Source organism: Bos javanicus, chromosome 5, assembly GCF_032452875.1.
Source record: "Bos javanicus breed banteng chromosome 5, ARS-OSU_banteng_1.0, whole genome shotgun sequence".
NCBI classification, from domain to species: Eukaryota; Metazoa; Chordata; class Mammalia; order Artiodactyla; family Bovidae; genus Bos; species Bos javanicus.
The window spans coordinates 56,018,306-56,033,415 of NC_083872.1; the positions used below are offsets into that span (position 1 = coordinate 56,018,306).

General features: G+C 38.7%; 1 long non-coding RNA gene across 2 annotated transcripts; it reads left to right on the forward strand.

Annotated features, from left to right (window-relative positions):
* The first annotated feature begins 1,813 nt into the window (after positions 1-1,813).
* On the forward strand, positions 1,814-12,294 carry LOC133247629 (uncharacterized). 2 transcript variants are annotated; one of them, XR_009736461.1, is made up of 4 exons: positions 1,814-2,746; positions 3,607-3,685; positions 8,900-9,068; positions 10,984-12,294. It is a non-coding gene; the product is annotated as an uncharacterized LOC133247629 (long non-coding RNA). The 2 variants fall into 2 exon arrangements; XR_009736460.1 differs by having other exon boundaries at positions 8,900-9,062.
* Positions 12,295-15,110: the final 2,816 nt, after the last annotated feature.

The following is a 15,110-nucleotide window of genomic DNA, read 5'->3' on the forward strand; positions in this document are numbered from 1 at the left end:
GATTATAGAGCCCAAGAAGAGAAAATCTGTCACCGCTTCCACCTTTTCCCCTTCCATTTGCCTTGAAGTAATGGGGCCAGATGCCATGATCTTAGTTTTTTTAATATTTAATTTTAAGCTGGCTTTTTCACTCTGGAGGAGGGAATGGCAAACCACCCCAGTATGCTTGCCATGAGAACCTAGACCATTATAAGTTAGTGTAATTAGTCTGGAATTCTCAGGGAAGGCTAGATAGAGAAGATGGGGCCTGAAATGGACTATAAAATGTGAACTTCTGAAATGCTATTCAGCTACATGAATAAGCAAAGAAATACAAATTAAAAGGTGTCATTCACCCCACTATATTACCAAACATTTTTCTGATGCTCATTGCTGAAGGCAACAGAGAGAAAACTAGAAAACTGTATACCAAAATATGATCAGTAGTTGTCTACATATCAGAATATTTTTATTATATTCATCCACATTTTCCTAATGTTCTACAGTAAATGTGTATTACTTTTATAATCAGAAAGATAAAGTTTTAAAAATTGAGTAGGCTTTGGATGCCATATGTGTAATTTCATCCATTTATACTATAAAGACATGAGTGGAATGGGAAGGCATTTGAAAAAGAGGAAGTGCAAACACAAATTACTAAGTTAAAAAGATAAAAATAATTACCGCAAAGAAATGAGAACTTAGGCAAAGATTTAGCTATAAGGATTTTCATTTCTCCATTACAGTACTAATTAAGAACAGAAAGAAGGGATTTCTCTGGTGGCCCAGAGGGAAAGAAGTCACCTTGAAGTGCAGGGGATGTGGGCTCAAGGGACGTGGGTTTGATCCCTGGTCAGGGAACTAAGATCCTACATGCCTTGGAGCAACCACTGAGTCTGAGCGCTGCAGCTACTGAAGCTGGCATACTCTGGAGCCCATCCACAACCAGAGATCTTGCATGCCGCAACTAAGACCCAACACAGCCTCAACTAAGACCTAATACAGCCAAACAAATTTAAAAAAATTTTTAAAGGATAGAAACTGTTTTAACAAAAAATACAATTGAAAACATACAACCATGTTGGTTTTTAAATGAAATATGTTTACAAAAGCTTTTTAGATTACAAAATAGCATGTACAATGTAATTACAGCTTGAAACATTATATGCATAGAGAGGATCTGGAAGACTGCTCCAAAGTGTTTCCTGTGGTTGTTGTACCAGTGAATGTTTAACCAAGCAGGACTCTATAGGGCCTTTCCAGGACATACCCCCATTCTCCCATAATCTCTGCTGTAGCTCCTCTCTGAAATACCAAGATAATAGTATCTGATACATACTTCCTGAATTACAGATACTAAAACCACCACCAAATGGGAGAAACTATCTGACAATCATGAGCCCCCAGACCCCATAGACGCCTTAGGACTGACACTGTTAAATGCCCTATTATCTCAACATCAACCAGAGAATTGTGCAGGAGCTAATCAGTACCCTGCAACCAGCCTCCCTCACCCAGTTTTTAAAAATCCTTTACTGTGGGCTTCCCTGGTGATCCAGTGCTGAAGAATCTGTCTTACACTGCAAGGGCCACAGCTTCAGTCCGGGGAAGATCCCACACGCAGGGGAGCAACTGAGCCCTCCAGTTGCAACTACTGAAGCCCTCACACCTAGAGCCTATGCTCCACGAGAGTAGCACCGGTCCACTGACACTAGAGAAAGCCCCTGAGCAGCAACAAAGACCCGCCACAGCCAAAAAATAAAATAAAATAATAAATCTAAAGAAAGAAATCCTATGCTGAAATCCTTCACGGAATTTGGGGTATTTGAGCCCCAGCTCCCGTCTCCTTGCTGGGCCCGGCAAGACACTTTTCTCTGCTTCAAACTTCCACATTTTGGTTTGGGCTCACTGTGAAGAGGAAATTTGGCGGTTTGGTTTTGTTTGCGCCTGTGTGTGCTTGCCTTCGTTTTCTAAAGCAATAATAGTTGTTTTAGAGGAAGTTGTGTAAAGCTGCTTAAAATACCACAGCAACAAATGAAGTTGCACATAACTTTAAAGCACTTTCTAGCTTTTTTTGCAACTAATAATTCATTTATCGAGGGCCACCAAAACTTCGGTGAAATTCGCCTTTCCTTAGCGATCCGTTTCGAAGGCAGAGAAAGAACAAAACAGTCTCCACCACCCGCTGCAGGAATATGACACACCCGGAGCCAGAAACCCCAGCGCTAACATATGCAAACCGACCGACTGGAGGAGTCAGGCCTCCGCACCCGGAAGTGAATTAAAGAAGGCGCGCGGCATTCTGGGAAGACTTATGCGAGCCTGGTTGGTGTGGCTGGCTGTTACCAGGGAAACCGGAGGCGCTCTACGGTCACCAATGGCTGGGCGCCTTTAGTGGGAGAGTCTGAGACGCTCAAAGATCATTTGGAAAGAGCGAAGAGGGAAGGAGGGCCCTTTGAAGAGGCAGTTGTCCTGCCAGGTTATCTAGTCGTGCCGGCAGGCTGACCGCCTGCTCTGGGAATCTGGGTCACTCCCGCTTGTTCTTTGAGCCTTTCGGCCAAATGAAGTGGCCCTGCGGCTCTTGACTATCATTTCTTTACTTTTCTGCCCCTTCTTAGAAACTGTAAGTTGAGAATTTGTAATTAACACTGTAATGTGTTCTAATATCAACGATAATTCTTGTTTATAAAATTGAGGACATTATGGGGGACCACAAATTGAGAACTTAAAATTCACACGCAAACTGTAGACTGCCCATTGAGATATGGTAAGTGCATAAGGATTTTAGATCAAGAGAAATGTTACTTTCCCCAAAGGGAATTGTTTAATTCCATTAGGAAAATAAACAATATGAATATTTTTTCCCATGCGTTGTGCAAAAAATAGAAAAGTGTGAGATTAATCACTTGTATTAGCGATCAGAGTGTAATCCTGGCCACAAAGAGATATTAATTACCACCCTCCTCCTCCTCCATGCTCAACTCCCCCCTTTATGTTCCAGCTAACTTTAAACTTCTGCAATACTGTGATTTTTCAAGTCTCCTCGCTTTGCAAATGGTAAAAATGATTTCTTGCCTTGATTTTCTTTGTTCAAATCCTCATTTAGTCCTTCCCTGGGACATTTGTCCAGCTCTCATTCAAGACAGAAAATACTCTTCTTTATGAACTTTTGAATATTTATCATAATAATTGTGATTCATTTAGAGACATCTGGTCTTCCAACTTTAGAGACCTTCCTGTTGGCAGGGCATATTTTATATTCACTTCAATTGCTTTGATGCTCTGGCTCATTTGGTTCTCAACAGATATTTGCTGGATAAATGTGAACTGTGTTAACTGGAGTCTAAAGGAAAGTGAATTAAAATGAAATAAATGAGTGGTCACTGAAATAATAAATAAATAATTGACTTTTTTTTTTAAAGGAATAAAACTTACCAGTCATAAGAAGTAACTTAAAATTTTCATGTATTACATGTAAGTTTTTTCTCTACATAAATATTTTTGGAATAGTTGAGTATATTTGGAGAAACCATTTTATGTCCTGCTTTTTTCACATGTATATGATATACTTCTGTTATTAAAATCTTAACAATAAAGACAGCACTGAAAATGTAAATCTGTTTGTAGTAAGTTGAAACAGATGAAGTGGATGTAGCATGTGAAGACAATTCTTCCAAGAAGTTTGGCTGTATGGTAAAGGAGAAAGGTCAGTAGTCAAAGCAGAATGGCAAGTGAAAGAAAGAGATTAGAGTTTCTCTGTAAGGAAAAGAGACTTGGTGATGTTAATAGTATAAGATTAAGGAGTAGTAAGAGGATAACTGATTGAATGATTCCCTAAAGAAATAGAAGGGAATGAGATCCATAGATCAGGTACATAGATAGGAGACAGAACTAGAAAGGAGGATGTCAAAGTGGGAATGGATAATAATAAGTTTAAAACTATTGAAAATTGGCAAAAGAATAACAAAAATCTGTCAAAAATATATATTGTGTACATGTGTGTGCTGAGTCACATCAGTCGTGTCTGACTCTGCAACCCTATGTACCATAGCCTGCCAAGTAAATTGGTCCATGGGATTCCCCAGACGAGAATACTGGAGTGGGTTGCCATGCTCTCTTCCAGGGGATCTTCCCAAACTGAGGATCGAACTCCTGCATTGGCAGGCAGGTTCTTTGCCACTGGTGCCACCTGGGAAGCCCAAAGATATACTCAATTCAGTTTAGTCGCTCAGTCGTGTCTGACTCTTTGCGACCCCATCGACTGCAGCACGCCAGGCCTCCCTGTCCCTCACCAACTCCCGGAGTTCACTCAATTTCATGTCCATAGAATCGGTGATGCCATCCAACCATCTCATCGTCTGTTGTCCCCTTCTCCTCCCTCCCTCAATCTTCTGCAGCATAGGGTCTTTTCAATGAGTCAGTTCTTCGCATCAGGTAGCCAAAATATTGGAGTTTCAGGTTCAGCATCAGTCCTTCCAATGAATATTCAGTACTGATTTCCTTTAGGATGGACTGGTTGGATCTCCTTGCAGTCCAAGGGGCTCTCAAGAGTCTTCTCCTATACTGCAGTTCAAAAGCATCAATTTTTTGGTGCTCAGCTTTCTTGATAGTCCAACTCTCACATCCATACATGACTACTGGAAAAACCATAGCTTTGACTAGACGGACCCTTGTTGGCAAAGTAATGTCTCTGCTTTTTAATATGCTGTCTAGGTTGGTCATAACTTTTCCTCCAAGGAGCAAGCGTCTTTTAATTTGATGGCTACAGTCACCATCTGCAGTGATTTTGGAGCCCAAAAAAATAAAGTCAGCCACTGTTTCCACTGCTTCCCCATCTATTTGCTATGAAGTGATGGAACCAGATGCCGTGATCTTAGTTTTTTGAATGTTGAGTTTTAAGCCAATTTTTTTACTCTCCTCTTTCACTTTCATCAAGAGGCTCTTCTTCGCTTTCTGCCATAAGGATGGTGTCATCTGCATATCTGAGGTTATTGATATTTCTCCTGGCAATCTTGATTCCAGGTTGTGCTTCATCCAGCCCAGCATTTTTCATGATGTACTCTGCATATAAGTTAAATAAGCAGGGTGACAGTATACAGCCTTGACGTACTCCTTTCCCTATTTGGAACCAGTCTGTTGTAAAGATATATTAGGTTGATGCAAAGGTAATTGTGGTTTGGACCATGAATTTTAAATCATTATAACTAAGCTCAAACACATCTTTATTAGTCAAAATAGGAACCGTTATAATCAACACATTTTGCTAATGAGAAATAAGTTTAATTCCCATAGCATAAAAATCCATGCCCGAACTCTTTGCATTTTCTGCCTCCTGCGGCTTGTGGAAACGTTTTCCCTATAAAAAATTGTCAAAATACTTGAAGAAGTGGTAGTCGGTTGGCAAGAGGTCAAAGGAATATGGCAGATGAGGCAAAACTTCATAGCCCAGCTCATTCTACTTTTTTTTTTTTCATTCAACTTTTGAAGCATTGGTTTGCAACATGTAGTGAGCCGTTATTTGGAGAAAAATGGGGCCCATTCTGTTGACCAATGCCAGCTGCAGGCGTTGCAATTTTCAGTGCATCTCATCAATTTGCTGAGCATATATCTCAGATATTACAGGTTCACTGGGATTCAGAAAGCTGTAATGGATCAGACCAGCAGCAGACCACCAAACAGTGACCATGACCTTTCTTTTGTGCAAGTTTGGCTTTAGGAAGTGCTTTGGAGCTTCTTCTTGGCCCAACCACTGAGCTGGTTGTCACCAGTTGTAATACAATCCACTTTTCATCACACATCACAGTACAATCAAGAAATGGTTCATTGTTGTGTAGAATAAGAGAAGATGACACTTCAAAGTGATGATTTTTTTTATTTGCAGTTTATGAGGCACCCACTTATCGAGCTTTTTCACTTTTCCAATTTGCTTCAAATGCCAAATCAACAATGAGTTCTTCAGCAACTTCTCATATAATTATTAGAAGATCAGCTCTGATGATTGTTCTCAATTAATTGGTCATTGTCAACTTCTCATGACCGGCCACTGCACTCCTCATCTTCAAGGCTCTTGTCTCCTTTGCCAAACTTCTTGAACTACCCCTGCATTGTAAGTTCGTTAGCAGTTGCTGGACCAAATGTGTTGTTGATGTTGAGACCTGTCTCCGCTGCTTTGTGACCCATTTTGAATTCAAATAAGAAAATAGCTCAAATTTGCTTTTTGTCTAACATCATTTCCCTAGTCTAAAATAAATATAAAATAAACAGCAAGTAATGTCATTAGCAAAAAAAAAAAAAAAGTGAGAAATGTACATTAAAATGATGTATAACATAACCACATTTAAGAATTATTCCAATATTAAGTAACAAAGTTCAACAATGCAAAAAACACAATTACTTTTATACCAACTTAAATATGTAAAAGTGGCCAATAAATAGGTATGTTCATCCACATTACTTAAAAATATAAATGGCATATTAAATGCCTATTAAGTTGGCAAAGATTAAAAAGAAAATAATATAGATATTGGGCAGCTGTTCAATAAAACAAGATTGCAGATGGGAATAGAAACTGGTACATCTCCCCCTTTCCAGGCATTTTAGAAATATGTATCAAAATTCTTAAATGCTTTGACTAAATAAGCATGGGCTTCCCTGGTGGCTCAGATGGTAAAGAATCTGCCTGCAATGCGGAAGACCTGGATTCTATCCCTCGGTTGGGAAGACCCTCTGGAGGTGTACATGGCAACCCACTCTAGTATTCTTACCTGGAGAATCCCCAAGGACAGAGGAGCCTGGCAGGCTACAGTCAGTCCATGGGGTGGCAAAGAGTCAGACATGACTGAGCGACTAAGACAATCAACAAGTATATTCTAGGATGTTTTCAAAAGGAAATAATCAAAACTGCATATGTATGTTAAGCCTGGGTGGGGTTCACTTCAGTTTCTCCACCAAAAAACACAGGTTAAATATTATTACATACTTGTTAGACATGGATACCGTGAATGCAGATAAGAGACGTTCACTCATATCAATTTAAGTAAGAGCATTTGCAGGTTTTCTAGGAAGGGCGTGTAGAGCTGCAGTTTGACTAGCCTGATACACAATTATGGGATGCTTTGAACCATTTAAAATGACAATGTTGAAGACTAATGATAAGGAAAGATATATAAGAAAGAAAAGTGGGTTATGAAAGCAGCACTATGTAGTTCTAACCACGTGGTGGTTTAACAGACAAGGAAACAGACTTACAGAAAGAAACTGTCCTAGGTCACCTGGCTGGTAAAGGACAAAGCCTAGATTTCAAACCAAGTCTGTCTCATGCAAACCACCTTCTTAACTACTGCACTTCAAGGAGGCAGGTAGACTTTAGAGGATGGAAAAAATTATATCAGGCAGGCAGAGACTAGGGAAGGATAATCTAAGTAGGAAAGAATAGCACTAAATTGAACGAAAAAGATGGAAAGAATAGGTATGTTTCAGAACACACACACACACAGAGGAATATGAGATATATGCAGGTAAGCACTAGAGAATAAAGCAAGAAAGACTGGGGATAGATTTTTAAGATAAATAACCTTCAAAAACCTCACAGAAAAGTGGCCTCACTTAGGACATACCTTACAAAGGTCTTGGGCCTCAGAGCCTGATAAAGCAAGAGTTGTAAGCATAGAGCTTTTGAACCTGAAAATTCTATGGGAGGGCCCTGGGTGGGGGGTTTGGGGGACAATGGGTCCAGATTATGGACTTTCCCCAAAGTGAGGAAGGGTCTAATGGCATCTAATAGCACCCTGTGAGACTGAGTTCTATACAGTTGTATAAAATTGGTCAGCTGATGTTAAGTTCTTTGAACCTCAATTTCTCCATCTCTTACAGGATAGAAGGTGGAAGAGGCTATTATATAAGATGATCTTTTAATATCTCTTCCGGTACTAACATTCTGTGATCTTATAGGCCAAAGATTACAAATTCAAATGCCTCAATTAAGGATGAAGTGCTGCATGCATGCTCTGTCACTCAGTTGAGTCTGATTCTCTGCAACCCAATGGACTGTGTAGCCTGCCAGGATTTTCCTGGCAAGATACTGGAGTGGGTTCTTGTTTCCTACTCCAGGGGATCTTATTGACCCAGGGATCGAACCCACGTCTCTTGTATTGCAGGTGGATTCTTTACCACTGAGCCATGAGAAGAATGTTTAATAAATGAGAAAATGAACTGAATGTAATAAAAATAAGAAGTGGTAGAGATTGGAGTCAATCCTAAAGGAAATCCATCCTGAACACTCATTGGAAGGGCTGTTGCTGAAGCTCCAATACTTTGGCCACCTGATGAGAAGAGCCAACTTATTGAAAAAGACCCTGATTCTGGGAAAGATTGAAGGCAAAAGGAGAAGGGGGCAGCAGAGCATAAAATGGATAGATAGCATCACCGGCTCAATGGACACGAACTTGAGCAAACTCTAAGATAGTGGAGAACAGAGGAGCCTGGAGTGCTATAGTCTATGGGATCACAAACAATTGGACACAACTTAGTGACTGAACAACAACAACAGAGATTAGTATTTCAGATGTCTCATCTAAAACTCCAGTCATTCTTCCATGAATGAGGAACCCGTGTTGCCTGATTTTCCAACTTTTCAAGAGAAACAGGAATATCGTATTTGCTTGGTGGCTCAGACAATAAAGAATCTGCCTGCAATGCAAGAGACCTGTGTTCAATCCCTGGGTTGGGAAGATCCCCTAGAGAAGGGAACAGCTACCCACCCCAGTATTCTGGTCTGGAGAATTCCATGGACTATACAGTCCTTGGAGTCGCAAAGAGTCAGACATGATTGAGAGACTTTTGCTTTCACTTTCCTTTCAAAAATATGCAGACCAAACAAAACACCTCTACTGGCTAAATACTAATTTTCAATTTCTTATAGATAAAAAAAAGGCCTAACAAGAATGATAAGTGTTTGAATGAAAATTATTAAGTATGAAGAAAGAGGAAGAAATCAAAGAGAATACCAAGATTTCCCCCTGAGTAATGAAGAGGAGGTGGTATACATTAAATACTAAAGTCAGCAGAAGGTTTAAAGACAGAAGGTGTTTGTGAGTTTTGTTGTTTTGTTTTTTTTAACACTGGACAAATTTCTCATTTATAGGTGTCCACAGCACATGAATCAAATTCAGCTTTTGAGTTTGAGAAATCTATGAGATTATCAGGGAAAGGGTGCAGGAAGTGTAGGACAGCAGTTTGGGGAGAGAAGATGAAAGAGGAGTTCAAGATGCAAGAGTCATTCTGTCAAAGTTTCATTAAATCTATGTCACAGTATGTATTTGTTATTTCATGAGACTAAAATCCTATGAGAGCAGAAACCACAAATGTATTCTTTACTACCTAGCACAGTGCCTAGATAGTAGTTGTCTTAATGTATGTTGAATAAACAAATAAATAAATACAAGACAATGTGTCTCACAGTTAAAGAAATGCAGGGTTGAATTCAAAAATGTTCTTAAAGAAGCTTATAGGCCAGAAAGTAAGACAAGTCTTATATAGAAGTAACTAATCCATGTTTGAAAAGTTCAGTTCAGTTCAGTCAGTCAGTCGTGTCCAAATCTTTGAGACCCCATGGACTGCAACATGCCAGGCCTCCCTGTCCATCGCCAGCTCCTAGAGTTTACTCAACCTCATGTCCATTGAGTCGGTGAGGCCATCCAACCATATCACCCTCTGCTGTCCCCTTCTCCTCCCACCTTCAATCTTTTCCAGCATCAGGGTCTTTTCTAATAAGTCAGTTCTTCACATCAGGTGGCCAAAGTATTGGAGTTTCAATATCAGTCCTTCCAATTAAAGTAGTTTGAAAGAGTAGTTTGAAAAAAAATAGTTGGAAAAAAAAAGTTTGAAAAGTTGAAAAAAAGTAGTTTGAAAAATAGTGTCATTAAAAAAAAAAAAAAAGTGGCACCAAGAGATTCAGGAGAAAATTTGTTTTAGAAGAAGTAAACCCAGGCTTTGATAATGGATGGTTAGGACTGGATCATGAAGATTTGGGGAGGAACTGATCGGAAGCAGCAAAATAGAAAGGCTCATCCTTTCTTTAGAAAATAGGCAAGTGTTTGAGACTGCCAAGAAATTGAACAGAGAAACCAAAAACCTAGAGAATCGTCTACACGTGAAGAAAACAACCAAGTAACTGGGGGAAAAGTCTCAGAAAGATAAAAGGAGCATCAGGAGAGAAAGTTTATAGAAACTACGAATTCATGCTTCAAAAAAGAAAGATAGTCCAAATACTGCAGAGACACGAGGCCATCAAGGAAAAGGATCTAAACCCATGGGATTTGGTGATTAAGGAAATCATTGATGACTTTCAACTAAACAATTTCTTTATAGTTGACCAAGGAATATAGGAGAGGAGCTTAAAAGACCACTAGAAATAATCGGCTTTTGTTTATGAAGGCAGGAAATGTAGTTACTTTGGAGAAGGGAAAAAAGAAAAAAAACTAGAAGAGAAGTAGAGGATTATGTTGGAAAAAAGGATAATTATATGAAGCAAAATGTTGGAGGATCTAAACAGTAATGAGATCAAGAAAGGGGAGATGAGTCATTTGTCAACAATCAGCATTATAAATTCTAACAAATATTATTCAATAACAAAGGTAATTTTTTTAATCTCTCACCATATTTTCCTACTCCATTCCCTGGTTTCTTTCCACTTTTATAGCCTCAGAGTAACTTTTGATATGCTGAAAAATAATATTAGAACTTCAACTCAGTATTTCTTTAATATCCTCATATAAATCAATGGGTATTATAATACCAAAACCTCCTACATCTGTGGTTATGCCTCGTCTCTTCCTTTCAAGTAACCACCCCTCCCCAGTTGTAGCCTGGCTGGTTTAAGAGAGGCTGAGTACTAATTCCCCGCCCTGCCCCCGTGAGTGTTTAATCCAGTTCTGGCCAATAACAACTATCACCAATACTTTTACTGACACAGTAAGGAAAAAGACTCTTCCTCTGCTGTTGCAGGTGCTGAAGCCCATATAAGCCTGGAAGAGACAAACCACCTTTGTTACCACTTGGAGGCTTGCCTAAAACTGAAACTAAAAAAGCCAACCAACCCGGGAGACAGGAAACTAATCCTGGAGACGTTATTTGAGCCCAGGGATCCAGACATGCCTAAAGACTAGCTTTACCACTGAACTCACTAGTTAAATGAGCCAATAAATGCTCTTTTATGCTTAAACTTGAGTTTTATGTGGACGTTCATCATTTCCTACTCAAAGCATCCTAATACAGGTATACATCATTAAAGTAATGTTATTTTTGTTTCTGTACCCTATTTTAAATGTGTTACTCTATAATGTACTCTATAAGATATTCCATAGTTTTCACAAAATCATCCATAAATTTAATACAATCCCAATTTTACATCCCAATAGCAGCTTAAGAGCTTATTATTTTTTTAATTTTAGAAATAAGCAAAATTACTTCAAAATTCACTCAGAGGGGGAAAAACCATAAATACCAAGAAAATAAGGGGGAGATTCATAAAGAAATTATGGAATCAGATATTAAAATATAAAGCAAAAATAATAAATATAGGATGGTAATAGAGTAAGAATAAACAGTCATGGAACAGAATTCAAAGCCTGAGTAAATATAGGAGTATTTCCCATACTTAAAATATGGTAAATCAAGAAAAGGTTAGTTCAATAAAGTAAGGATAATGAGCTTGAAAAATCATTAGAATTTTACCTTACTCATCATCCCAGAACAAATTCCAAGTGGATTTATGATTAATTGTAAAAATTGAAGCCAGGTTTTCAGTATATATTTGTTAGCTTATAATTGGGATAATCTCTAGTAATCTCTGCTAAAATTTTAAATGTTAACACCTTTTGATATAGCTTTTTAATTCTAGAAATTTATCCTATAGAAATAAAATATATGTATAAAGATAAATATGGATAATATTGCATTAGAATGTCAAAAATTATATATACATGTGGAATAATGAATAAGGAATGGAATACCAGGCATTCTCAAAGGAGTGATATCACAACCAAGGAGGTGAAAATTGGTTCCTGAGGAGACAAACCATTTTTATGTATAAAGCACAAATATGCATAAGGCATATAAACAAGTATACAGTATATATGTGGTATTGAAATTTCATGAGGCAGGTGATGATTAAGGGGTAAAAAGTCTTAGGTGGATAATGATGGAAAAAAGACTGAGAAAAACTGATCTATACAATTTGTTACTGTGCAACTGTTGAAAAAAGAACGAGGTAGATGTATGTATATTGACAACAAAGGATGCCCAAGATGCATGATGCTTTACATATATATACATATATAGTGTAATGTACAAAGTATAATATATTTGATATACTTATATATTTATAATTATGTATATACTTCCTGTGTTACATATAAGGTATTGATGGTGTTTATCTTTGGGGTAAAAATTACAAGAAATATTCAATTCTGGACTTCCATGGTGGTACAGTGGATGGCAATCCACCTGCCAATGCAGGGGACACAGGTTCAATCCCTGATCCAGGAAGACTCCACGTGCTTCAGAGCAACTAAGCCCGTGGACTACAGCTACTGAAGACTGAGCACCTAGAGCCTACGCCCCACAACAGAAGATGAGAAGCCCGTGCACTGCAGTGACAAGTAGCCTCCGCTCACCACAGCTAGAGAAAGCCCATGCACAGCAATGAAGACCCAGTGCAGTCAAAAAAATTAAAATAACTAACCTTTTAAAAAGAAACATTCAGTTCTGTGTTAAGTATTGTAACATTTACCTTTTTACAACAATGTTTTAATAAAGAAAAGATAAGCCTTAAGAATAAATGAATATTAGAGTGAATAGTTTTATAGTCTTGTGGTGAGAAAGGACTTTATAAACATAACCCCAAAGCCCAAAACTATTAAAGCTTAAACTATATAAAATTAAAAATTACTGCATGAAAACAACAACAACAAAAACAACCCCCTATATATACCATGGTTGAAGCAATAACAGAATAGAAAATATTTGCAACATCTATGATAAAAGGTGTATGTCATTATATACATGTAAGAGCTCTTACATGTCAATAAAAAGGTTCAACACCATAACCAGCAAACCAGGTAAAGAACATGAACAAGCAAGTAACACACACACTCTACAAATGATTAATAAGCATGTGAGAATGTTTTTATTATTGCCAGTTAGGAAATACAAAAAATCCCAACAAAGAGATAACGTTTTCATTGGATTAGCAATGTAGCAACACCTACAAAGGTTGGTGTTGGCAGAGAAGTGAGAGGGTCCTGCAGGGATATGAACAGGTTCAGCCTTTCTGAGTGCAATCTGACACCATGTACCAAAATGTTAAGTATGTATACTTTGAACCAGAAGTGATACTTCTAGGAATGAGTTCAAAGGTGATAATCAGATAAATGAGAAAATGATTTGTTATATTAGCTATTAAAAAATTGGAAACAACTTATTGTTTAAACAAAGTTATTAAAGAGACTAAATACAATTTTGAGTGAAAAGAGCATGTTACAAAGCACCAGGTTCATTGTGATCTTATTTATATAAACAGGTAAACACATATAGAAATAATTTTTAACAAAATGTTAGTAGTGGAAATCTCTGGTGGGAGTGCAAGTAAGTTTCAAGATTATGCAAAAGCAATACTAGCATGAATTCTTGTGTACCCCCAACTCAGCTTTTTTATTTACAGGAGTTCCCTGGTGGTCTAGTGGCTAGGATTTCAGGCTTTCACTCATCAGGGAACTGAGATCCCACAGGCTGCAGCAGAAAGTTGTTTTAGAATAATAACATACCCATCAGATAAACGTTTATTGCTAGTTAATAGATGTAGCCAATATTAATATACAAAAGATGCTGATAATTGCCTACAGTTCACATCTTCTTCTAAAGTAACTTGTTTTGAACACAGATCCTTTCCCTAAAGGACCATTTACTATACCATATACCTACTATCACCATCACTGATGGGGCCAGACAATGTAGCATTATACCCAATAGCAGTCCCCCTTCTCCCTTCTTCCATTCTCAAAGAAAATTTTATTTGTCTGATACCTAAACAAAGTAAATTTGTTGTTGTTGTTTAGTCGCTAGGTCGTGTCCGATTCTTGCAACCCCATGGACTGTAGCTCACCAAGCTTCTCTGTCTATTGGATTTTCCAGGCAAGAATACTGGAGTGGGTTGCCCTTTCCTTTTCCAGGGGATCTTCCCGACCCAAGGATCAAACCCATGTCTCTTGCATTGGCAGGTGGATTCTTTACCACTGAGCCACCAGGGAAGCCCAACAACAACAACATCCAAATGCACTACACTTCCTCCTCAGCCTAAGAGGATTAATCTTGATTGTTGTAAATCATTCATGATAATTGCCGTCTCCCTTGCCAACTCTGCCAATGAGATGCCAAGGAAAGTCTGCTGGAGGCCTTCTGGGAAAGTTGCTCTTTAAAAGGAACAGATGAGAGCTTCCCCGGCACAACTACTGAAGCCCTCTTGCTGCAACGACCGAAGGCCCAGTGCTCTAGAGCCTGTGCTCTGCAACAGGAGAAGCCATCCCAATGAGAAGCCCGCGCACCACAACTGGAGAGCGGCCCCCACTCCCCACAGCTAGAGAAAAGCCCGGGAGGCAACAAGGACCCAGCATGGCCAAAAAGAATACCATTAAATAAAAGGAACACATGATAGGCACGGTTCATGTCCTGTTTCCCGGTGTTGTCAACCCCTGAAACTGTGGCAGACATCCTAGAACAGCGAAAGAATCATCAGCTTCGGAGGAAAAGCCAATGTGATGAGGATGACAGGACAGAAAGATGGAAGGAACCTAGGGCCTTGAGGCACTGAGCTCAGGTCCTATCTCCATATCGTTATACAAAGTAGTAAATGTTTGAACAAGTTTGAATTGGATTTTCTTTTACTTTCAGCCAAGAGCATCACAACTGATAAAAGCGCATTTCGGACTCAAGAGTAGCCAATCTCTCAGCTGACCAGTTAGACACAGAAAAACACAAAGTGTCCATCACATTAATGCCAAGAATGGAGCTAAAGTCCCCACACTTCTCCTTAAATTTGGAAAAGTTAGTACCTTGGAAAATATCCCACTTCCTTA